The 21,252-nt window shown below is 51.8% G+C and overlaps 30 non-coding genes and 3 pseudogenes across 30 annotated transcripts; all 33 read left to right on the plus strand.

The window, feature by feature from the left end:
• Positions 1 to 56: 56 nt before the first annotated feature.
• Positions 57 to 175, plus strand: LOC139837296 (5S ribosomal RNA). The gene has a single exon (XR_011753787.1). It is a non-coding gene; the product is annotated as a 5S ribosomal RNA (ribosomal RNA).
• A 188-nt stretch (positions 176 to 363) lies between these two features.
• LOC139836294 (5S ribosomal RNA) lies at positions 364 to 482 on the plus strand. The gene has a single exon (XR_011752992.1). It is a non-coding gene; the product is annotated as a 5S ribosomal RNA (ribosomal RNA).
• Positions 483 to 670: 188 nt separating this feature from the next.
• On the plus strand, positions 671 to 788 carry LOC139836335 (5S ribosomal RNA). The gene has a single exon (XR_011753033.1). It is a non-coding gene; the product is annotated as a 5S ribosomal RNA (ribosomal RNA).
• Positions 789 to 976: 188 nt separating this feature from the next.
• LOC139837297 (5S ribosomal RNA) lies at positions 977 to 1,095 on the plus strand. The gene has a single exon (XR_011753788.1). It is a non-coding gene; the product is annotated as a 5S ribosomal RNA (ribosomal RNA).
• Positions 1,096 to 1,283: 188 nt separating this feature from the next.
• Positions 1,284 to 1,402, plus strand: LOC139837218 (5S ribosomal RNA). Its single transcript, XR_011753709.1, has one exon. It is a non-coding gene; the product is annotated as a 5S ribosomal RNA (ribosomal RNA).
• A 188-nt stretch (positions 1,403 to 1,590) lies between these two features.
• Positions 1,591 to 1,708, plus strand: LOC139836545 (5S ribosomal RNA). Its single transcript, XR_011753250.1, has one exon. It is a non-coding gene; the product is annotated as a 5S ribosomal RNA (ribosomal RNA).
• Positions 1,709 to 1,895: 187 nt separating this feature from the next.
• LOC139837415 (5S ribosomal RNA) lies at positions 1,896 to 2,014 on the plus strand. Its single transcript, XR_011753908.1, has one exon. It is a non-coding gene; the product is annotated as a 5S ribosomal RNA (ribosomal RNA).
• A 188-nt stretch (positions 2,015 to 2,202) lies between these two features.
• On the plus strand, positions 2,203 to 2,321 carry LOC139836470 (5S ribosomal RNA). The gene has a single exon (XR_011753174.1). It is a non-coding gene; the product is annotated as a 5S ribosomal RNA (ribosomal RNA).
• A 188-nt stretch (positions 2,322 to 2,509) lies between these two features.
• LOC139836433 (5S ribosomal RNA) lies at positions 2,510 to 2,628 on the plus strand. Its single transcript, XR_011753135.1, has one exon. It is a non-coding gene; the product is annotated as a 5S ribosomal RNA (ribosomal RNA).
• A 188-nt stretch (positions 2,629 to 2,816) lies between these two features.
• On the plus strand, positions 2,817 to 2,934 carry LOC139837001 (5S ribosomal RNA; annotated as a pseudogene).
• Positions 2,935 to 3,122: 188 nt separating this feature from the next.
• Positions 3,123 to 3,240, plus strand: LOC139836694 (5S ribosomal RNA). Its single transcript, XR_011753405.1, has one exon. It is a non-coding gene; the product is annotated as a 5S ribosomal RNA (ribosomal RNA).
• Positions 3,241 to 3,426: 186 nt separating this feature from the next.
• On the plus strand, positions 3,427 to 3,545 carry LOC139837298 (5S ribosomal RNA). The gene has a single exon (XR_011753789.1). It is a non-coding gene; the product is annotated as a 5S ribosomal RNA (ribosomal RNA).
• A 190-nt stretch (positions 3,546 to 3,735) lies between these two features.
• On the plus strand, positions 3,736 to 3,856 carry LOC139836715 (5S ribosomal RNA). The gene has a single exon (XR_011753427.1). It is a non-coding gene; the product is annotated as a 5S ribosomal RNA (ribosomal RNA).
• A 190-nt stretch (positions 3,857 to 4,046) lies between these two features.
• On the plus strand, positions 4,047 to 4,165 carry LOC139837300 (5S ribosomal RNA). The gene has a single exon (XR_011753791.1). It is a non-coding gene; the product is annotated as a 5S ribosomal RNA (ribosomal RNA).
• A 187-nt stretch (positions 4,166 to 4,352) lies between these two features.
• On the plus strand, positions 4,353 to 4,471 carry LOC139836221 (5S ribosomal RNA). Its single transcript, XR_011752919.1, has one exon. It is a non-coding gene; the product is annotated as a 5S ribosomal RNA (ribosomal RNA).
• A 188-nt stretch (positions 4,472 to 4,659) lies between these two features.
• Positions 4,660 to 4,778, plus strand: LOC139836223 (5S ribosomal RNA). Its single transcript, XR_011752921.1, has one exon. It is a non-coding gene; the product is annotated as a 5S ribosomal RNA (ribosomal RNA).
• A 188-nt stretch (positions 4,779 to 4,966) lies between these two features.
• On the plus strand, positions 4,967 to 5,085 carry LOC139837386 (5S ribosomal RNA). The gene has a single exon (XR_011753879.1). It is a non-coding gene; the product is annotated as a 5S ribosomal RNA (ribosomal RNA).
• A 188-nt stretch (positions 5,086 to 5,273) lies between these two features.
• Positions 5,274 to 5,392, plus strand: LOC139837354 (5S ribosomal RNA). The gene has a single exon (XR_011753846.1). It is a non-coding gene; the product is annotated as a 5S ribosomal RNA (ribosomal RNA).
• Positions 5,393 to 5,580: 188 nt separating this feature from the next.
• Positions 5,581 to 5,699, plus strand: LOC139837367 (5S ribosomal RNA). Its single transcript, XR_011753859.1, has one exon. It is a non-coding gene; the product is annotated as a 5S ribosomal RNA (ribosomal RNA).
• A 187-nt stretch (positions 5,700 to 5,886) lies between these two features.
• Positions 5,887 to 6,005, plus strand: LOC139837219 (5S ribosomal RNA). The gene has a single exon (XR_011753710.1). It is a non-coding gene; the product is annotated as a 5S ribosomal RNA (ribosomal RNA).
• Positions 6,006 to 6,194: 189 nt separating this feature from the next.
• On the plus strand, positions 6,195 to 6,313 carry LOC139837220 (5S ribosomal RNA). Its single transcript, XR_011753711.1, has one exon. It is a non-coding gene; the product is annotated as a 5S ribosomal RNA (ribosomal RNA).
• A 188-nt stretch (positions 6,314 to 6,501) lies between these two features.
• Positions 6,502 to 6,616, plus strand: LOC139837048 (5S ribosomal RNA; annotated as a pseudogene).
• A 188-nt stretch (positions 6,617 to 6,804) lies between these two features.
• LOC139836539 (5S ribosomal RNA) lies at positions 6,805 to 6,923 on the plus strand. The gene has a single exon (XR_011753244.1). It is a non-coding gene; the product is annotated as a 5S ribosomal RNA (ribosomal RNA).
• Positions 6,924 to 7,109: 186 nt separating this feature from the next.
• LOC139837047 (5S ribosomal RNA) lies at positions 7,110 to 7,226 on the plus strand (annotated as a pseudogene).
• A 189-nt stretch (positions 7,227 to 7,415) lies between these two features.
• LOC139837437 (5S ribosomal RNA) lies at positions 7,416 to 7,534 on the plus strand. Its single transcript, XR_011753930.1, has one exon. It is a non-coding gene; the product is annotated as a 5S ribosomal RNA (ribosomal RNA).
• A 187-nt stretch (positions 7,535 to 7,721) lies between these two features.
• LOC139837221 (5S ribosomal RNA) lies at positions 7,722 to 7,840 on the plus strand. The gene has a single exon (XR_011753712.1). It is a non-coding gene; the product is annotated as a 5S ribosomal RNA (ribosomal RNA).
• Positions 7,841 to 8,028: 188 nt separating this feature from the next.
• Positions 8,029 to 8,147, plus strand: LOC139836454 (5S ribosomal RNA). Its single transcript, XR_011753158.1, has one exon. It is a non-coding gene; the product is annotated as a 5S ribosomal RNA (ribosomal RNA).
• A 187-nt stretch (positions 8,148 to 8,334) lies between these two features.
• LOC127318775 (5S ribosomal RNA) lies at positions 8,335 to 8,453 on the plus strand. The gene has a single exon (XR_011753870.1). It is a non-coding gene; the product is annotated as a 5S ribosomal RNA (ribosomal RNA).
• A 188-nt stretch (positions 8,454 to 8,641) lies between these two features.
• On the plus strand, positions 8,642 to 8,760 carry LOC127318773 (5S ribosomal RNA). Its single transcript, XR_011753097.1, has one exon. It is a non-coding gene; the product is annotated as a 5S ribosomal RNA (ribosomal RNA).
• Positions 8,761 to 8,948: 188 nt separating this feature from the next.
• LOC127318771 (5S ribosomal RNA) lies at positions 8,949 to 9,067 on the plus strand. Its single transcript, XR_011753493.1, has one exon. It is a non-coding gene; the product is annotated as a 5S ribosomal RNA (ribosomal RNA).
• Positions 9,068 to 9,253: 186 nt separating this feature from the next.
• LOC139836403 (5S ribosomal RNA) lies at positions 9,254 to 9,372 on the plus strand. Its single transcript, XR_011753103.1, has one exon. It is a non-coding gene; the product is annotated as a 5S ribosomal RNA (ribosomal RNA).
• A 184-nt stretch (positions 9,373 to 9,556) lies between these two features.
• On the plus strand, positions 9,557 to 9,675 carry LOC127318772 (5S ribosomal RNA). The gene has a single exon (XR_011753713.1). It is a non-coding gene; the product is annotated as a 5S ribosomal RNA (ribosomal RNA).
• A 188-nt stretch (positions 9,676 to 9,863) lies between these two features.
• Positions 9,864 to 9,982, plus strand: LOC127318770 (5S ribosomal RNA). Its single transcript, XR_011753089.1, has one exon. It is a non-coding gene; the product is annotated as a 5S ribosomal RNA (ribosomal RNA).
• The last annotated feature ends 11,270 nt before the right edge of the window (positions 9,983 to 21,252 follow it).

Raw genomic sequence — 21,252 nt, forward strand, 5'->3', positions numbered from 1 at the left:
GAGCAGACAAAGAGCGGGAGGAGCAAGCATAAGGGAAAATGAGTGCATAACATGTCGGATGCGATCATACCAGCACTAAAGCACCGGATCCCATCAGAACTCCGAAGTTAAGCGTGCTTGGGCGGGAGTAGTACTAGGATGGGTGACCTCCTGGGAAGTCCTCGTGTTGCATCCCTCCTTTTTTGCGTCACGCGGCGACATTCATGGTGAAGTTAGGACGATATTTTTTTGCGGGCACTCGTGCTCGGCTATTGGTGATGGGAAACGGTGGTGCGGATGAAAAAGAGGATGGACATGGTACAAAATAGAGCAGACAAAGAGCGGGAGGAGCAAGCATAAGGGAAAATGAGTGCATAACATGTCGGATGCGATCATACCAGCACTAAAGCACCGGATCCCATCTGAACTCCGAAGTTATGCGTGCTTGGGCGAGAGTAGTACTAGGATGGGTGACCTCGTGGGAAGTCCTCGTGTTGCATCCCTCCTTTTTTGCGTCACGCGGCGACATTCATGGTGAAGTTAGGACGATATTTTTTTGCGGGCACTCGTGCTCGGCTATTGGTGATGGGAAACGGTGGTGCGGATGAAAAAGAGGATGGACATGGTACAAAAAACAGCAGACAAAGAGCGGGAGGAGCAAGCATAAGGGAAAATGAGTGCATAACATGTCGGATGCGATCATACCAGCACTAAAGCACCGGATCCCATCGAACTCCGAAGTTAAGCGTGCTTGGGCGAGAGTAGTACTAGGATGGGTGACCTCCTGGGAAGTCCTCGTGTTGCATCCCTCCTTTTTTGCGTCACGCGGCGACATTCATGGTGAAGTTAGGACGATATTTTTTTGCGGGCACTCGTGCTCGGCTATTGGTGATGGGAAACGGTGGTGCGGATGAAAAAGAGGATGGACATGGTACAAAATAGAGCAGGCAAAGAGCGGGAGGAGCAAGCATAAGGGAAAATGAGTGCATAACATGTCGGATGCGATCATACCAGCACTAAAGCACCGGATCCCATCAGAACTCCGAAGTTAAGCGTGCTTGGGCGGGAGTAGTACTAGGATGGGTGACCTCCTGGGAAGTCCTCGTGTTGCATCCCTCCTTTTTTGCGTCACGCGGCGACATTCATGGTGAAGTTAGGACGATATTTTTTTGCGGGCACTCGTGCTCGCCTATTGGTGATGGGAAACGGTGGTGCGGATGAAAAAGAGGATGGACATGGTACAAAATAGAGCAGGCAAAGAGCGGGAGGAGCAAGCATAAGGGAAAATGAGTGCATAACATGTCGGATGCGATCATACCAGCACTAAAGCACCGGATCCCATCAGAACTCCGAAGTTAAGCGTGCTTGGGCGAGAGTAGTACTAGGATGGGTGACCTCCTGGGAAGTCCTCGTGTTGCATCCCTCCTTTTTTGCGTCACGCGGCGACATTCATGGTGAATTTACGACGATATTTTTTTGCGGGCACTCGTGCTCGGCTATTGGTGATGGGAAACGGTGGTGCGGATGAAAAAGAGGATGGACATGGTACAAAATAGAGCAGACAAAGAGCGGGAGGAGCAAGCATAAGGGAAAATGAGTGCATAACATGTCGGATGCGATCATACCAGCACTAAAGCACCGGATCCCATCAGAACTCCGAAGTTAAGCGTGCTTGGGCGGGAGTAGTACTAGGATGGGTGACCTCCGGGAAGTCCTGGTGTTGCATCCCTCCTTTTTGCGTCACGCGGCGACATTCATGGTGAAGTTAGGACGATATTTTTTTGCGGGCACTCGTGCTCGGCTATTGGTGATGGGAAACGGTGGTGCGGATGAAAAAGAGGATGGACATGGTACAAAATAGAGCAGGCAAAGAGCGGGAGGAGCAAGCATAAGGGAAAATGAGTGCATAACATGTCGGATGCGATCATACCAGCACTAAAGCACCGGATCCCATCAGAACTCCGAAGTTAAGCGTGCTTGGGCGGGAGTAGTACTAGGATGGGTGACCTCCTTGGAAGTCCTCGTGTTGCATCCCTCCTTTTTTGCGTCACGCGGCGACATTCATGGTGAAGTTAGGACGATATTTTTTTGCGGGCACTCGTGCTCGGCTATTGGTGATGGGAAACGGTGTTGCGGATGAAAAAGAGGATGGACATGGTACAAAATAGAGCAGACAAAGAGCGGGAGGAGCAAGCATAAGGGAAAATGAGTGCATAACATGTCGGATGCGATCATACCAGCACTAAAGCACCGGATCCCATCAGAACTCCGTGGTTTAGCGTGCTTGGGCGAGAGTAGTACTAGGATGGGTGACCTCCTGGGAAGTCCTCGTGTTGCATCCCTCCTTTTTTGCGTCACGCGGCGACATTCATGGTGAAGTTAGGACGATATTTTTTTGCGGGCACTCGTGCTCGGCTATTGGTGATGGGAAACGGTGGTGCGGATGAAAAAGAGGATGGACATGGTACAAAATAGAGCAGACAAAGAGCGGGAGGAGCAAGCATAACGGAAAATGAGTGCATAACATGTCGGATGCGATCATACCAGCACTAAAGCACCGGATCCCATCAGAACTCCGAAATTAAGCGTGCTTGGGCGAGAGTAGTACTAGGATGGGTGACCTCACAGGAAGTCCTCGTGTTGCATCCCTCCTTTTTTGCGTCACGCGGCGACATTCATGGTGAAGTTAGGACGATATTTTTTTGCGGGCACTCGTGCTCGGCTATTGGTGATGGGAAACGGTGGTGCGGATGAAAAAGAGGATGGACATGGTACAAAATAGAGCAGGCAAAGAGCGGGAGGAGCAAGCATAAGGGAAAATGAGTGCATAACATGTCGGATGCGATCATACCAAGCACTAAAGCACCGGATCCCATCGTAACTCCGGGTTAAGCGTGCTTGGGCGGGAGTAGTACTAGGATGGGTGACCTCCGGGAAGTCCTCGTGTTGCATCCCTCCTTTTTTGCGTCACGCGGCGACATTCATGGTGAAGTTAGGACGATATTTTTTTGCGGGCACTCGTGCTCGCCTATTGGTGATGGGAAACGGTGGTGCGGATGAAAAAGAGGATGGACATGGTACAAAATAGAGCAGGCAAAGAGCGGGAGGAGCAAGCATAAGGGAAAATGAGTGCATAACATGTCGGATGCGATCATACCAGCACTAAAGCACCGGATCCCATCGAACTCCGAAGTTAAGCGTGCTTGGGCGGGAGTAGTACTAGGATGGGTGACCTCACTGGAAGTCCTCGTGCTGCATCCCTCCTTTTGCGTCACGCGGCGACATTCATGGTGAAGTTAGGACGATATTTTTTTGCGGGCACTCGTGCTCGGCTATTGGTGATGGGAAACGGTGGTGCGGATGAAAAGAGGATGGACATGGTACAAAATAGAGCGAGGCAAAGAGCGGGAGGAGCAAGCATAAGGGAAAATGAGTGCATAACATGTCGGATGCGATCATACCAGCACTAAAGCACCGGATCCCATCAGAACTCCGAAGTTAAGCGTGCTTGGGCGGGAGTAGTACTAGGATGGGTGACCTCCTGGGAAGTCCTCGTGTTGCATCCCTCCTTTTTTGCGTCACGCGGCGACATTCATGGTGAAGTTAGGACGATATTTTTTTTGCGGGCACTCGTGCTCGGCTATTGGTGATGGGAAACGGTGGTGCGGATGAAAAAGAGGATGGACATGGTACAAAATAGAGCGAGGCAAAGAGCGGGAGGAGCAAGCATAAGGGAAAATGAGTGCATAACATGTCGGATGCGATCATACCAAAGCACTAAAGCACCGGATCCCATCGTAACTCCGAAGTTAAGCGTGCTTGGGCGGGAGTAGTACTAGGATGGGTGACCTCCTGGGAAGTCCTCGTGTTGCATCCCTCCTTTTTTGCGTCACGCGGCGACATTCATGGTGAAGTTAGGACGATATTTTTTTGCGGGCACTCGTGCTCGGCTATTGGTGATGGGAAACGGTGTTGCGGATGAAAAAGAGGATGGACATGGTACAAAATAGAAGCGAGACAAAGAGCGGGAGGAGCAAGCATAAGGGAAAATGAGTGCATAACATGTCGGATGCGATCATACCAGCACTAAAGCACCGGATCCCATCAGAACTCCGAAGTTAAGCGTGCTTGGGCGAGAGTAGTACTAGGATGGGTGACCTCCTGGGAAGTCCTCGTGTTGCATCCTCCTTTTTTGCGTCACGCGGCGACATTCATGGTGAAGTTAGGACGATATTTTTTTGCGGGCACTCGTGCTCGGCTATTGGTGATGGGAAACGGTGGTGCGGATGAAAAAGAGGATGGACATGGTACAAAATAGAGCAGACAAAGAGCGGGAGGAGCAAGCATAACGGAAAATGAGTGCATAACATGTCGGATGCGATCATACCAGCACTAAAGCACCGGATCCCATCAGAACTCCGAAATTAAGCGTGCTTGGGCGAGAGTAGTACTAGGATGGGTGACCTCCTGGGAAGTCCTCGTGTTGCATCCCTCCTAAATATCGTCACGCGGCGACATTCATGGTGAAGTTAGGACGATATTTTTTTGCGGGCACTCGTGCTCGGCTATTGGTGATGGGAAACGGTGGTGCGGATGAAAAAGAGGATGGACATGGTACAAAATAGAGCAGACAAAGAGCGGGAGGAGCAAGCATAACGGAAAATGAGTGCATAACATGTCGGATGCGATCATACCAGCACTAAAGCACCGGATCCCATCAGAACTCCGAAATTAAGCGTGCTTGGGCGAGAGTAGTACTAGGATGGGTGACCTCCTGGGAAGTCCTCGTGTTGCATCCCTCCTTTTTTGCGTCACGCGGCGACATTCATGGTGAAGTTAGGACGATATTTTTTTGCGGGCACTCGTGCTCGGCTATTGGTGATGGGAAACGGTGGTGCGGATGAAAAAGAGGATGGACATGGTACAAAATAGAGCAGGCAAAGAGCGGGAGGAGCAAGCATAAGGGAAAATGAGTGCATAACATGTCGGATGCGATCATACCAGCACTAAAGCACCGGATCCCATCAGAACTCCGAAGTTAAGCGTGCTTGGGCGAGAGTAGTACTAGGATGGGTGACCTCCTGGGAAGTCCTCGTGCTGCATCCCTCCTTTTCTGCGTCACGCGGCGACATTCATGGTGAAGTTAGGACGATATTTTTTTGCGGGCACTCGTGCTCGGCTATTGGTGATGGGAAACGGTGGTGCGGATGAAAAAGAGGATGGACACGGTACAAAATAGAGCAGACAAAGAGCGGGAGGAGCAAGCATAAGGAAAAATGAGTGCATAACATGTCGGATGCGATCATACCAGCACTAAACCACCGGATCCCATCAGAACTCCGAAGTTAAGCGTGCTTGGGCGAGAGTAGTACTAGGATGGGTGACCTCCTGGGAAGTCCTCGTGTTGCATCCCTCCTCTTTTGCGTCACGCGGCGACATTCATGGTGAAGTTAGGACGATATTTTTTTGCGGGCACTCGTGCTCGGCTATTGGTGATGGGAAACGGTGGTGCGGATGAAAAAGAGGATGGACATGGTACAAAATAGAGCAGACAAAGAGCGGGAGGAGCAAGCATAAGGGAAAATGAGTGCATAACATGTCGGATGCGATCATACCAGCACTAAATCACCGGATCCCATCAGAACTCCGAAGTTAAGCGTGCTTGGGCGAGAGTAGTACTAGGATGGGTGACCTCCTGGGAAGTCCTCGTGTTGCATCCCTCCTTTTTTGCGTCACGCGGCGACATTCATGGTGAAGTTAGGACGATATTTTTTTGCGGCACTCGTGCTCGGCTATTGGTGATGGGAAACGGTGGTGCAGATGAAAAAGAGGATGGACATGGTACAAAATAGAGCAGACAAAGAGCGGGAGGAGCAAGCATAAGGGAAAATGAGTGCATAACATGTCGGATGCGATCATACCAGCACTAAAGCACCGGATCCCATCAGAACTCCGAAGTTAAGCGTGCTTGGGCGAGAGTAGTACTAGGATGGGTGACCTCCTGGGAAGTCCTCGTGTTGCATCCCTCCTTTTTTGCGTCACGCGGCGACATTCATGGTGAAGTTAGGACGATATTTTTTTGCGGGCACTCGTGCTCGGCTATTGGTGATGGGAAACGGTGGTGCGGATGAAAAAAGAGGATGGACATGGTACAAAATAGAGCAGACAAAGAGCGGGAGGAGCAAGCATAAGGGAAAATGAGTGCATAACATGTCGGATGCGATCATACCAGCACTAAAGCACCGGATCCCATCAGAACTCCGAAGTTAAGCGTGCTTGGGCGAGAGTAGTACTAGGATGGGTGACCTCCTGGGAAGTCCTCGTGTTGCATCCCTCCTTTTCTGCGTCACGCGGCGACATTCAAGGTGAAGTTAGGACGATATTTTTTTGCGGGCACTCGTGCTCGGCTATTGGTGATGGGAAACGGTGGTGCGGATGAAAAAGAGGATGGACATGGTACAAAATAGAGCAGACAAAGAGCGGGAGGAGCAAGCATAAGGGAAAATGAGTGCATAACATGTCGGATGCGATCATAAAAGCACTAAAGCACCGGATCCCATCGAACTCCGGTTAAGCGTGCTTGGGCGAGAGTAGTACTAGGATGGGTGACCTCTGGGAAGTCCTCGTGTTGCATCCCTTGTTTTGTGCGTCACGCGGCGACATTCATGGTGAAGTTAGGACGATATTTTTTTGCGGGCACTCGTGCTCGGCTATTGGTGATGGGAAACGGTGGTGCGGATGAAAAAGAGGATGGACATGGTACAAAATAGAGCAGACAAAGAGCGGGAGGAGCAAGCATAAGGGAAAATGAGTGCATAACATGTCGGATGCGATCATACAAGAACTAAATCACCGGATCCCATCAGAACTCCGAAGTTAAGCGTGCTTGGGCGAGAGTAGTACTAGGATGGGTGACCTCCTGGGAAGTCCTCGTGTTGCATCCCTCCTTTTTTGCGTCACGCGGCGACATTCATGGTGAAGTTAGGACGATATTTTTTGCGGCACTCGTGCTCGGCTATTGGTGATGGGAAACGGTGGTGCAGATGAAAAAGAGGATGGACATGGTACAAAATAGAGCCCCCAAACAGCGGGAGGAGCAAGCATAAGGGAAAATGAGTGCATAACAGGTCGGATGCGATCATACCAAAGACTAAAGCACCGGATCCCATCGAACTCCAGTTAAGCGTGCTTGGGCGAGAGTAGTACTAGGATGGGTGACCTCCTGTGAAGTCCTCGTGTTGCATCCCTCCTTTTTTTGCGTCACGCGGCGACATTCATGGTGAAGTTAGGACGATATTTTTTTGCGGGCACTCGTGCTCGGCTATTGGTGATGGGAAACGGTGGTGCGGATGAAAAAGAGGATGGACATGGTACAAAATAGAGCAGACAAAGAGCGGGAGGAGCAAGCATAAGGGAAAATGAGTGCATAACATGTCGGATGCGATCATACCAGCACTAAAGCACCGGATCCCATCCGAACTCCGAAGTTAAGCGTGCTTGGCCGAGAGTAGTACTAGGATGGGTGACCTCCTGGGAAGTCCACGTGTTGCATCCCTCCTTTTTTGCGTCACGCGCGACATTCATGGTGAAGTTAGGACGATATTTTTTGCGGCACTCGTGCTCGGCTATTGGTGATGGGAAACGGTGGTGCGCATTAAAAAGAGGATGGACATGGTACAAAAAAAAAAGCAGACAAAGAGCGGGAGGAGCAAGCATAAGGGAAAATGAGTGCATAACATGTCGGATGCGATCATACCAGCACTAAAGCACCGGATCCCATCAGAACTCCGAAGTTAAGCGTGCTTGGGCGAGAGTAGTACTAGGATGGGTGACCTCCTGGGAAGTCCTCGTGTTGCATCCCTCCTTTTTTGCGTCACGCGACGACATTCATGGTGAAGTTAGGACGATATTTTTTTGCGGGCACTCGTGCTCGGCTATTGGTGATGGGAAACGGTGGTGCGGATGAAAAAGAGGATGGACATGGTACAAAATAGAGCAGACAAAGAGCGGGAGGAGCAAGCATAAGGGAAAATGAGTGCATAACATGTCGGATGCGATCATACCAGCACTAAAGCACCGGATCCCATCAGAACTCCGAAGTTAAGCGTGCTTGGGCGAGAGTAGTACTAGGATGGGTGACCTCCTGGGAAGTCGTCGTGTTGCAACTCTCCTTTTTTGCGTCACGCGGCGACATTCATGGTGAAGTTGGGACGATATTTTTTGCGGGCACTCGTGCTCGGCTATTGGTGATGGGAAACGGTGGTGCGGATGAAAAAGAGGATGGACATGGTACAAAATAGAGCAGACAAAGAGCGGGAGGAGCAAGCATAAGGGAAAATGAGTGCATAACATGTCGGATGCGATCATACCAGCACTAAAGCACCGGATCCCATCAGAACTCCGAAGTTAAGCGTGCTTGGGCGAGAGTAGTACTAGGATGGGTGACCTCCGGGGAAGTCCTCGTGTTGCATCCCTCCTTTTTTGCGTCACGCGGCGACATTCATGGTGAAGTTAGGACGATATTTTTTTGCGGGCACTCGTGCTCGGCTATTGGTGATGGGAAACGGTGGTGCGGATGAAAAAGAGGATGGACATGGTACAAAATAGAGCAGACAAAGAGCGGGAGGAGCAAGCATAAGGGAAAATGAGTGCATAACATGGCGGATGCGATCATACCAGCACTAAAGCACCTGATCCCATCAGAACTCCGAAGTTAAGCGTGCTTGGGCGAGAGTAGTACTAGGATGGGTGACCTCCTGGGAAGTCCTCGTGTTGCATACCTCCTTTTTTGCGTCACGCGGCGACATTCATGGTGAAGTTAGGACGATATTTTTTTGCGGGCACTCGTGCTCGGCTATTGGTGATGGGAAACGGTGGTGCGGATGAAAAAGAGGATGGACATGGTACAAAATAGAGCAGACAAAGAGCGGGAGGAGCAAGCATAAGGGAAAATGAGTGCATAACATGTCGGATGCGATCATACCAGCACTAAAGCACCGGATCCCATCAAAACTCCGAAGTTAAGCGTGCTTGGGCGAGAGTAGTACTAGGATGGGTGACCTCCGTGGCAGTCCGCGTGTTGCCTCCCTCCTTTTTTGCGTCACGGCGACATTCATGGTGAAGTTAGGACGATATTTTTTTGCGGGCACTCGTGCTCGGCTATTGGTGATGGGAAACGGTGGTGCGGATGAAAAAGAGGATGGACATGGTACAAAATAGAGCGGACAAAGAGCGGGAGGAGCAAGCATAAGGGAAAATGAGTGCATAACATGTCGGATGCGATCATACCAGCACTAAAGCACCGGATCCCATCATAACTCCGAAGTTAAGCGTGCTTGGGCGAGAGTAGTACTAGGATGGGTGACCTCCTGGGAAGTCCTCGTGTTGCATCCTTTTTTGCGTCACGCGGCGACATTCATGGTGAAGTTAGGACGATATTTTTTTGCGGGCACTCGTGCTCGGCTATTGGTGATGGGAAACGGTGGTGCGGATGAAAAAGAGGATGGACATGGTACAAAATAGAGCAGACAAAGAGCGGGAGGAGCAAGCATAAGGGAAAATGAGTGCATAACATGTCGGATGCGATCATACCAGCACTAAAGCACCGGATCCCATCAGAACTCCGAAGTTAAGCGTGCTTGGGCGAGAGTAGTACTAGGATGGGTGACCTCCTGGGAAGTCCTCGTGTTGCATCCCTCCTTTTTTGCGTCACGCGGTGACATTCATGGTGAAGTTAGGACGATATTTTTTTGCGGGCACTCGTGCTCGTCTATTGGTGATGGGAAACGGTGGTGCGGATGAAAAAGAGGATGGACATGGTACAAAATAGAGCAGACAAAGAGCGGGAGGAGCAAGCATAAGGGAAAATGAGTGCATAACATGTCGGATGCGATCATACCAGCACTAAAGCACCGGATCCCATCATAACTCCGAAGTTAAGCGTGCTTGGGCGAGAGTAGTACTAGGATGGGTGACCTCCTGGGAAGTCCTCGTGTTGCATCCCTCCTTTTTTGCGTCACGCGGCGACATTCATGGTGAAGTTAGGACGATATTTTTTTGCGGGCACTCGTGCTCGGCTATTGGTGATGGGAAACGGTGGTGCGGATGAAAAAGAGGATGGACATGGTACAAAATAGAGCAGACAAAGAGCGGGAGGAGCAAGCATAAGGGAAAATGAGTGCATAACATGTCGGATGCGATCATACCAGCACTAAAGCACCGGATCCCATCAGAACTCCGAAGTTAAGCGTGCTTGGGCGAGAGTAGTACTAGTGTCGTCGTGGTGAACGAGCAGATGCCATAGGATGGCTTAGATTGGGGCCGAATGGACGCAAGAGGATTCGGGGGAGGGTTTGTGATCAGGTGGGAAGAGATTCCGGATGGTTTCCTCAAGAACTTGGCCAAGGCCAGAGGTTGAAGAAGAAAGACACAAAGAAGAACTCCCTCTAGATCACCATGTTCATTGATTCACACAAGTTACAGGCTCTGCCTACATACATACACGCGTGCCCGTGAAGAAGGGCTGCCCCCTCTCCTTATATAGGGGAGAGGGTGGCTTACAGTGCAAGAAACCCTAATGGCATCTTTGACTGGACAAACTACTTTACAAGGCTACTGTACAAAGCTACTTTAATCATAGATGACACCAGGGTCTTCTTTAATCAGGGAGGCTGACGTCCTCCGGCTTCTTTCTTCGTCATCTTCTTCTTTATCGTCTGCCCTTCGTTTAAAGCTACTTTGCTTAGCTCATCTTTGTCTCCTAGCTCTGGAAAGGATCTTTGACCAGCTTTGCCGACAAGCCCTTCCTACCGGTGGCCCGGTACCTTTTCTATCCGGCTCCGGTATCCCTCTTATGAGGATACCGGTTTAGCCTGTTCAGCCAAACGCCTATCTTAGACTCCGGCATGAACATCTAACCGGTATCCTGACGGCTCAAACCATCCGGTTTGGCATGCCTTTGGCATACCGGGGGTCATCCACCCAACATTAGTCCCCGAAGCTGGTATAGTCTGGCGGATCCTATCCAACAGACCATGCCAGGTTCTTATGTCTTTGGATACCGGTTTGATTCATCCGGCGTCACGCTCGGATCCGGCATCTTTGCCCGGATCCTCCTTATCTTTTCTTCGTAAGTCCTTCTCCGGTATCTTGTCTTCCGGTATCTTAATCATTAAATACCTCCTCGGCGAAGTCGAGAATATCTCGGGCCCCGCGCCTGACAGACATGCGCACTGTAACTGACGCGCCAGTGTCAGTTGTCATTTCGCTTCGACTCCCGCGCGCCCATTTAATGCACCGCGGCGGATCCCACTAGCCGTTCTGGATCCTCTGTGTGCCTCCGTGTGGCCTCCTGTTTTTCGCTTGTATCTCCTTGACACGTGGCGGCCCATGGTGCGAACCGCCGCGGGCCGCGAGGCGAACCGCCACGGCCCAGCGGTTTCCAGCCCATTTCCCTTCTCCTTTATAAGCGCAACCGCCGCTCCTTCTTCCTCTTCTTCGCATTCTCCACTTCCCTGCGCGCAGAGCTCTTCGCCTCCGTGCCTTCCGCCGCTCTTCGTCCGCCGTCGCTCGCTCAAGCTCCGGCGCCCGGCGAACTCACGCCGCGCTTCCGCCGGACTTCGCCGCGCGAAGATCCTCAGCAGCAACTTCACCGCGCCCGCCGCATTCGCGTTTCCTCAAGCACTTCTTCGCCTCGCCATCGACGGACTTCCTCGCCGGCCGCAGGCTCGCCGTTTCTCCAGCGAACCTCTTCCTCCGCGACTCCGCCGCCTCAGGTTAGGCCCGATACGCCTTTACCCCTTTTCTTCTTGCACTTCGGATCTTGGGGCGGTAGAGTATTTATTCGCTCTTTGTTTTGCTTTTCCTCTTACTCGTAGATCTTCGCGTGAGGGTTCGTTTGGGGAAAACTGTTTCTTGGTAGATTCCGGCGTCTCCTAGATCCTCATGTCTAGCGAAGGGTCTCTCCCCGCTGCCACCTCTAGCAACCAAGATAGTAGCGCTTCCGACGGGCTAACCGACGACCTCGCCCGGATGGATCTGGCATCCAGCTGGAAACAAGAGGCCGGCACATCTAGCCGGGCCTCCGGAAAGGACAAGACACGCGGAGCCTGGAGAGGTTCCGACGTGACCCAGTTCGAGATCGACTGGCTCTACCGGTCTAGGAGGATTCCGGAAGGGGTCATCTGCCGGCTTCCAGGCGACGAGATCCAACCGGTGCTCGAACCCGGTGAAGTTGTAGTTTTTCTTGCTCATTTTGAGCGTGGCTTCGGCCTTCCTGCCTCTGATTTCTTTCGTCAATTCCTCAACTTCTATCGCCTCCAACCTCACCACCTTCCCGGCAATGCCGTTTTTTACCTTTCTTGTTTTGTGGCCTTCATGGAGGGCTACATTGGCATCCGTCCCGCTCGCGAGACGTTTGCCCGCTTTTTCTCCCTTCGGATCAATTCGGTCCAGGGCAAGGACATTCCTGCGCCCAAACCCCCCGTTCAATGCGGGTCTTGCATCATCGGCTCCCACCAAGGGAGCCCCTTTTTTAAGTTCAACGGCCTCGAGTCTTGCCGGTTGTGGCAGACGACGTTCTTCTATGTGAAGAACGCGGGCGACGTCGACCTCATCAACCTGCCGGCGTTCAATCCGGCGCCGCCAGCCAAGACCAACTGGCAGTACAACCCTGGTACGGAGCACGCCGAGACGAACCGGGTGGTGCGCTTCATGATGAAGTTGATGAAGGACACCAACATCTGCTCCGACGATATCATCCGCGCCTTCATCAGCCGCCGGGTGCTTCCCCTCCAGCAGCGTGCTCACAAGATTAGTGAGATGTACGGCCCCGGTGATCCCACCAAGATCACCGGCCTGGCCTTGAGCAAAGAGGACGTGGTCCTTAAGGCTAGCCAAATCTGCCAAACGGACATGCCGGAGGACTGGGAGTGGGGCCTTTGCCCTCTCAGTGCCAGGAATCCTCCGTCCAAAGAAGTAAGAAGATATGCGGCTCAGGTCGTATTACCGGTAGCTTTTGTACTTGCGTCTAATCTTTCTTTTTTCCTTTGTTTCCAGGCCAAGGCCCGCTTCCCCCGGATTGATTCTGACCAGCGAGGCCCTTGCCGGAAGAGGCCCCTGGACAAGTACGATCCGGATCCCGTCATCCATTGGCTAGATCTGAGGATGGGCCGGACTGCATCTTCCCGCCTCGGCAAGTCTCCGCCGGAACCTGCTGGTTCGTCTGATGACTTGACCATACTTGAGGTAGCCTTTCTGTTCGTTTTCTTATACTCTTTTTGTTACTGCTATTCTGTAGACACTCCCTCAGCCAGCAACAACCCACAGGTCCACGAGCACGAGCCCCCCCTGCAGGCCGAGGTTGGCGACGAGTTTCTGGATAGGCTCATGGCCGAGGGCCAGAAGAGCGATCCTCCAGTTGCCGGCGCCGGCCCCAGCCATGCTTCCTCCGGCAAACGCCCTCGGACTGAGGTCATTGGAGGGAAGCAGGTTGGCACCAAGCGCTACAAGCGGAAGCGGATGCCGATGTCTTCCGGGTAAGTTTTTATCTTCTTTATGCTCTCTTTGTTTCCACCGAGTTCTTTTCCGGTTGCTTTTTTCCAACTTGCTCTCTTTTTCCTTTCTTTCAGCCCTGCGCTTGAGCTTGGCTCTGCCGGGTCCGCGAGGACCTCAACTCCTCCTCCTCAGTCAAGTCCGATACCATCTGGTGCCGGCAACAGCTCTGCCTCCCCCTCGGGAGGCACTACAAGTTCGGGGCGCGCGGCCCCAACACCTCCAGATCACCGCGCGGAGGAGGACTTCACCTCCCCTCCAGAGACTCAAGACACCGGCGCCAGCAACATCGGCGCCGGCCAGACAGATGCCGGGCAGGCGGAACCTCTGGTTCCTCCTCCCCCGAAGAAGAAGAAAAAGCAGCCAAGTTCTTCCCCTACCGCGCCGGATACTTCCGCGCCGGTACCTTCTCCTCCTCCCAAGGCCACGCCGACACCGCCGCCCAGCCAAGGACCTTCCGCGGCCAAGCAACCGGCGCCGTCCGAGACCCCCAAGATCACCAAGTTCCTCAAGCCCGGGGCTTCCCGCGGCAAGGCTGTGGAGGGCGCCGCCTCAAGCGGCTCAGGGGACGTGGTGCTGCACGTCGGCCCCGCTGCCATCGCTGCCCAGGACAAGCCTACCGGCCTCCTGGGCCGGATTGTCGATCTGAAGCGCGGGCAAGGACCTGGGGCACCTTCTCCCCTATGCCCAGAAGTGGAATGAGGCGGATATCTCCGCTTCTACCCGCGGCCTGGGGAAGGATCGCCTTCCGGCACCAGATCCTGCCGGGGCTCGGTGCACTGAAGAACACTTCTCGCGGCTTAAACGCGCAGTGAAAGAGTTCGACAGCGCCTGGTACGATGCTACCAACAACGTGGTGGTAAGTTCTGCTAAACCTCTTGTATTTTTGTTGATGCCGGTTTCTTTTCTTTCCGGATCTTATCTATTCTCCCAGTCCCCGAGTTTCGTGGTGAAAACGCAGTTTTCAGCGCGAAACTTTAACTAGAGGCATGTGAAACCGGCATAGCCAGTCCCCGAGTTTCGGGTTGAAACCTTGTTTCTTTCTTTCTCACATCCATCTTCCCTTGAACAGAGCACTGCCGACGCCCGGAAGCAACTCTTCGAGGAGCTTCTGTGGGAGCATCGGGACCTTGCTGAGGCCCACAGCCACTGCCAAGGTTTGTTTCTTTTCCCTCCGGCATCTTTTTACCGGAATGTTTCCTTCTTTGACACTTACACACTCTTTTGCTTAACAGTTGTTCCGGAAGCTACCATCGAGGCCCTGAAGGCCCAGGTCGCCAAGCTTCAAGGTACCATCCTTTCTTTTTCTGCTAACCCGTTCCTTTTTTCATTTCATCTGTTGTTGCTTGCTAAGACTTTTCTTTCCGGTACTTAGGCGAGAAGGAGCAGCTCCTCAAGGAGCACAACGAGGCACTGGAGGCCCAGAAGACCGCCCTGGGGGAGCTCAAGGAACAGGCTATACAAGCCGCGCTCCGGCATGAGCAAACCTTGAAGGACGCCCGGGTTGCAGCGGAGGCCAGGCTGGCGGAGGTCGTGGAGGACTCCACGAACTCCAACACCATCTTGACGGCAGAGCTGGAGGAGGAGAGGAAGTCGCGGAAGGCAGCGGAGCGCCTCATTGATACCATGACCACCGATCACCGGGAATATGATCGGTTGGTTATGAAGATAGACGCGCTGGCTCTCCGTAAGTCCTTGCCTTGTCCCTTCTTTTGCTTATAAGCTTTTTCCTTTGAAGATGTATCTTTGTTTTTTGCTTTTCCGACACACTCTTTTCCGGTGTCTCGTGTTTATGCTTTTCCTTCTTCCTGTAGAGCACTTCCCGGAATCCCAGGTTTATGCCTTGAAGAAGGTGAGGGAGGATCGGATTGCGCGGGAATTTCCCAATCTGGATGCGCACTGGGATGGGTACGACTATCTTGTCGCCCTCTCCGCGCGTGTCCAGCACATGCGCTCCGTCGACCGGCTTCCTGCCAGCCGCCGCCATCCAAGTCTTCAAGGTCCTGTGGCCTGAGGAGGAGCTGCCGGGGAACATCACGCTCACCGCCGCGCGGCTTAATGATGCCGGGCACCGGATCCGCGAGTGGCAATGCTCCGCGGCTCGTGCCGGAGCTGACACGGCGCTGCGCTCCGTGTGCTCGTGGTATCCTGCTCTTGATCTGGATGCTCTCCAAGGCGTACGCGCAGATGCTCCCACGGACACAGACCCGGCGCTCACCGCGAAGCGGCAGGACCGGGCATACCGGCTTGCTGAGTATGCCGAGGTCCGCACCTTCATCCCACCCCCTCCTGGTGTCAAGGACTACCTCAGCGATGAGGAAGAAGAAGACGAGGGAGATGAAGATGAGGCTGCTGAGGACGCGCCGCCGGAAGCTCCCGAGGCCAGCACTGCTCCCCCTGAAGACACCGAGACCGGTGCTGCTCCGCCTGATGCCCCTGCTATCTGATTACCTGCTCTTATGCAATGCTTGCCTGTGATACGTTTCTTTGTCCTGGTTAACTTAAAACAATGTCCGTTAAATTCTGCCCCGGTATGCCGGGGTCTATGATGTAAAACTTTAAATCTGCTTTTGGTTGTGGTACAACATTTCATGCCGGTAAGTTATACCGGTAGCTAAATATTTCTAAGTTCGCCTTAGCATATCTGCTTTTGGTTCTGCTTTTATCCTGCACTGCAAATATTTCCCAATTGTTTCCGCATCCAATTTGATGCATACTTGGTTCTTTTGCCTTGGCTCTGCCTGCCTTCTCTGGGCGTTCTTTGGCGTATGAGCACAAGGTTCTTTCACCAAACAAGCATCTTCTTGAACTTAGAAATAACTTTGAAATTTTGCAAAAAACCGGTTTAACCGGGGTTAGTTAAATTTTCCGGATTGTTCTTTCCTGCTCTTCCTCTTCGCAGTTCATGTGCTTATCTCCTACCGGTTTATCTTGCTTGCCATGAAGCCGGTTTGCGGACAGCAGCAGAGTCGAAGACTCCGGTAGGATTTAGCACACTACTAAACCGGAAAGAAAAAACATTCAATAAGCAACCGGTAAACTGAAAAAATAGACAAGTTACATGCAACTTAAGTTGGGGTAGTCCCCGAGATTCATTCAAGGTTCCGGCATCTTTTATTCATAGCATATAAGGTACAAAAAGGAACTTCTTACACAACCACTTCAAGAGTAGAAAGGACGAAACAGAGCTACGTTCCACGGACGTTTGCTCTCCTCTCCGGACCTGTCCGCCTTTCCTTTCTTCCACTCCTGCGCATCGATTAAGTAGTACGCATCATTGTGAAGCACCTTGCTTACAATGAAGGGACCTTCCCATGGTGGCAAGAGCTTATGCCGGCCTTCAGTGCGCTGCACCAGGCGAAGTACAAGATCCCCTTCCCAGAAAACTCTCGGGTTAACCTTCCGGTTATGATAGCGTCTTAGGTTTTGCTGGTAAATGGCTGTTCTTGCCAAAGCCAGCTCTCTTGCTTATTCTAGCAAGTCCACATCGTTTTCTCTGGCCTCTTTGACCTCTTGCTCAGTATAGAGCTGTACCCTTGGTGAATCATGAATGATGTCGGTTGGTATGACCGCTTCTGCTCCATAAACCATGAAGAAAGGAGTGTATCCGGTAGACCGGTTTGGAGTCGTTCTTATACTCCACAGAACTGATGGTAGCTCATCGAGCCAACATCCCGGTGACTTTTCCACCGCATCAATGAGTCTAGGCTTGATACCGGAAAGCACCAAGGCATTCATTCTTTCCACCTGGCCATTGCCTTGAGGGTGTGCCACTGAGCACAAATCCAACCGGATGTTGTTGTCCTCACAGAACCTTTTGAACTCACCTTGAGCAAAGTTGGTTCCATTATCGGTGATGATGCTATGCGGGTACCCATACCGCAAAATGACATCTTTTAGGAATTTCACCGCTGTATGCCCATCACACTTTGCGATAGGTTTTACTTCTAGCCATTTGGTGAACTTATCCACCATCACCAAGATGTGAGTCATGCTGCTTCTTGCAGTTTTGAATGGGCCAACCATGTCAAGGCACCAAACGGCGAATGGCCATGTTAGCGGTATTGTCTTTAAACCGGATGCTGGGGTATGATTTTGCTTGGCGTACCTCTGGCAGCCGTTGCATTTTCTTACCAAATCCTCAGCATTCTCCAAAGCAGTGGGCCAATAGAACCCATGCTGGAATACTTTTGCTACTAGCGCCCTTGATGAAGCATGATGCCCACATTCTCCTTGGTGAATTTCCTCAAGCATTTCTTTCCCTTCTTCCGGTTCCACACATCTTTGGAGGACACCGGTAACGCTTCTCTTGTACACCTCACCGTTGATGAATGTGTAAGCTTTGGACCTTCTTTGTATCCTCCTTGACTCATTTTCGTCAGCCGGCAAGGTGCCGTTGATCAGGAATTCCTTAATAGGTTTAACCCATGATGGTATCTCTCGAACCAAAAACACCGGTGCATCTATCTCCATGCTATCCAACAAAGATCATTTCTTCCGGTATGGGTACAGCAGTCCCCGAGCTTACCGGAGCAGTCCCCGAGCTTGCCGGAGCAGTCCCCGGGTTCCCTTCATCGATATCCATGGGCACCACGTGCGACTCCGGTACAAAAATTGATTCTGATTCCGGGCTCGGTTTGATCGATGGCACTCTTAAGTGAGCCAAAGCTATTCCGGGAGGAATTTCTTGCCTAGATGAGCCCAGCTTGGACAAAGCATCCGCGGCTTCATTTTCTGCGCGTGGCACATGGTGGAACTCACATCCTTCGAAGAATCCGGCAATCTTTTGCACGTGAAACCGGTACGAGGCCATGTTGGCATCTTTTGCATCCCAATCTCCTGAACACTGCTGTACCACAAGATCTGAATCGCCATAGCAAATGATCCGGTGTACACCGATTTCTTTTGCGACCTTAAGCCCATGTATCAAAGCTTCATATTCAGCGACATTGTTCGATGCCCTGAAATGTACTTGCAAAACATACCGGAGGTGGTCTCCTTTTGGTGAAGTAAGCACCACGCCGGCACCTAGACCCTCCTTGAGCTTGGATCCATCAAAGTGCATTTTCCAGTATTCTATCCTCTGATCTGGCGGTTTGTATTGCATCTCCGCCCAATCAACAAGGAAATCAGCCAAAGCCTGTGATTTCATGGCATCTCTTCTTTCATATACCGGCACGTATGGTGATATCTGGATTGCCCATTTTGCAATCCGGCCGCTGGCGTCTTTGTTGCACATGATGTCGGAGATTGGTGCCTCGCTCACCACCTTCATGGGGTGCTCCTCGAAGTAATGCTTGAGTTTTGTGGCGGCCATGTACACACCATAAGTCATTTTCTGGAAGTGAGGGTAGTTTTGTTTTGAGAGGGAGAGCACCTCGCTCAGGTAGTATACCGGCCTCTGGACGGTTTTTCCTTCCTCTTCTCTTTCAACTACAACCACTACACTCACAACCCGGTTTGTTGCCGCTATGTATAACAGCATAGGCTCCCTTTCTAGAGGTGAAGCCAGTATAGGTGCTGTGGCCAACATTGTTTTTAGCTCTTTAAACGCTGCGTCCACTGAGGGGTCCGCATTTAACGTGTCGATTTTTCATCAGGCATAGAGTGGCAGAGCTTTTTCTCCCAACCTGCTTACAAACCGGCTTAGCGATGCCAAGCTTCCGGTAAACTTCTGCACATCTTTTAACTCTCGAGGGATAGCCATTCTTTCTATTGCCCGGATTTTTACCGGATTAACTTCTATGCCCCGGCTTGCTACCAGGAAACCGAGCAGCTTGCCGGCAGGGACACCGAAGGTGCATTTCGCCGGATTAAGTTTCATCCGGAACCGTCTTAGGTTATCGAATGTTTGCCGGATGTCATCGATTAAGGTGCTCTTTACCTTAGTTTTTATCACGATGTCATCCACATAGACTTGCACATTTTTTCCGATTTGATCAAACAAGCATTTTTGCATACAGCGCTGGTACGTTGCACCAGCGTTGCGCAAACCAAAAGGCATAGTAACATAGCAATAAGCCCCGTGCGGGGTAATGAACGCAGTTTTTATTTGATCTTCCTTTTTCAAGGGAATCTGGTGGAAACCGGAATAGGCATCCAGGAAGGACAACAACTCACACCCAGCAGTTGAATCAATCACTTGATCGATTCGTGGCAAAGGAAAAGGATCTCTTGGGCAAGCCTTGTTTAGGTTGGTGTAGTCGATGCACATGCGCCACACCTTCGGAGCTTTTGCCTCCAGGTTCTCATCTTTCTTCTTTTCAACCATTACCGGATTGGCCAGCCACTCTGTGTGCGTGACCTCCACGATGAATCCGGCAACAAGCAGCTTTGTCACCTCTTCTCCTATGATCTTTCTTCTATCTTCAGCGAACCGGCGTAGTGGTTGCCGCACCGGCTTGGCATCTTTCCGGACGTTTAAGGAGTGCTCAGCCAGCTCCCTCGGAACACCTACCAAATCGTCAGTCGACCAGGCAAAGATATTCCAATTCTCACGGAGGAAGCTGACGAGCGCGCTTTCCTATGCTTGATCAAGGCCGGCACCGATACGAACGGTGCGCTCTGGGTAAGCCGGATCCAACACGATGTCCTTTGTTTCATTGGTTGGCTTGAATGCCGGTGAGCCCATGTTTTCACTCATTGCCGCTAAGCTCAATTGTGAAGACTGAGCCAGCGCAACAGCTGTTTGCATTCTTTTCTTTTCCTCCGCGATCACCAGCGATTCCGCTAGGTTCGATCCGGTAGATGCAGTTTCCAGTGAGACCTTATAGTTTCCCACCACAGTCAATGGTCCACGAGGTGCCGGCATCTTCATCTTGAGGTAAGCCGTATGAGTTGTGGCCATGAAGGCTGCCAATGCCGGTCTCCCCAGCAATGCATGGTAGGGACTGTCTAGATCCACCACCTCAAACTCCAGATTTTCCACCCTGCAATTGTCACGTCCTCCAAATGCTACGTCCACCCGAACTTTTCCTATCGGGGCGCAGGACAAGCCCGGAACGATTCCGTGGAATGTTGTGCGCGTTGGCTGAAGCATGTTTTCTGTTATGCCCAGCGTATGCATGGTGTGCTTGTACATGATGTTTATGCTGCTGCCATTGTCTATCAGCACCTTGCTGAACTTCACTCGAGTTTGCGGCCCTTTCATGATTGGGTCCACAACAAGAGCATATCCACCCGGATTCGGCATGATCTTTGGGTGATCCTTAGATGACCAGGTAATTTCCTGATTGGACCATATCATGTACTTGGGAACTGCCGGCATCACAGCATTGACCTCCATGGAGCGGCGGTGCATACTTTGCCTGTCTGTTGGCTCAGTGACAAAGACAACACAGCACAGATGCGGATCTTCGTAAACATTCCGGCCTAAAGGTGCCGGCGGGGGTGGCTGATCATCTTGCTCCACCCGGTTAACTTGCTGGTATTGCTGCCGGTTTGGCTGCACCGGTAAGGCGTTTGCCCCGGTAAGTGGCGGTGGTGGTGGTAGCTGTTGCTGCTGCCGCGGCATGTCTTGTGGTGGCTGCGCATCTTTTACTGTTCCTTTTTGCATCAAGTACTTGGTCCAGGTACAATCCTTCGTCAGATGGTTTGACGGGTGTGCCGGATTCGGCGTGTGCCACCGGCAAGGTTGGTCCATGGCAGCTTCCATGGTGTATTTTGCGGGTTCTTGCCGCTTTCTTTTTACGGACCTGTGGTTTCTTTTCCACCCATTGTTTC

This window comes from Lolium perenne, chromosome 2 (assembly GCF_019359855.2).
Source record: "Lolium perenne isolate Kyuss_39 chromosome 2, Kyuss_2.0, whole genome shotgun sequence".
NCBI lineage: Eukaryota > Viridiplantae > Streptophyta > Magnoliopsida > Poales > Poaceae > Lolium > Lolium perenne.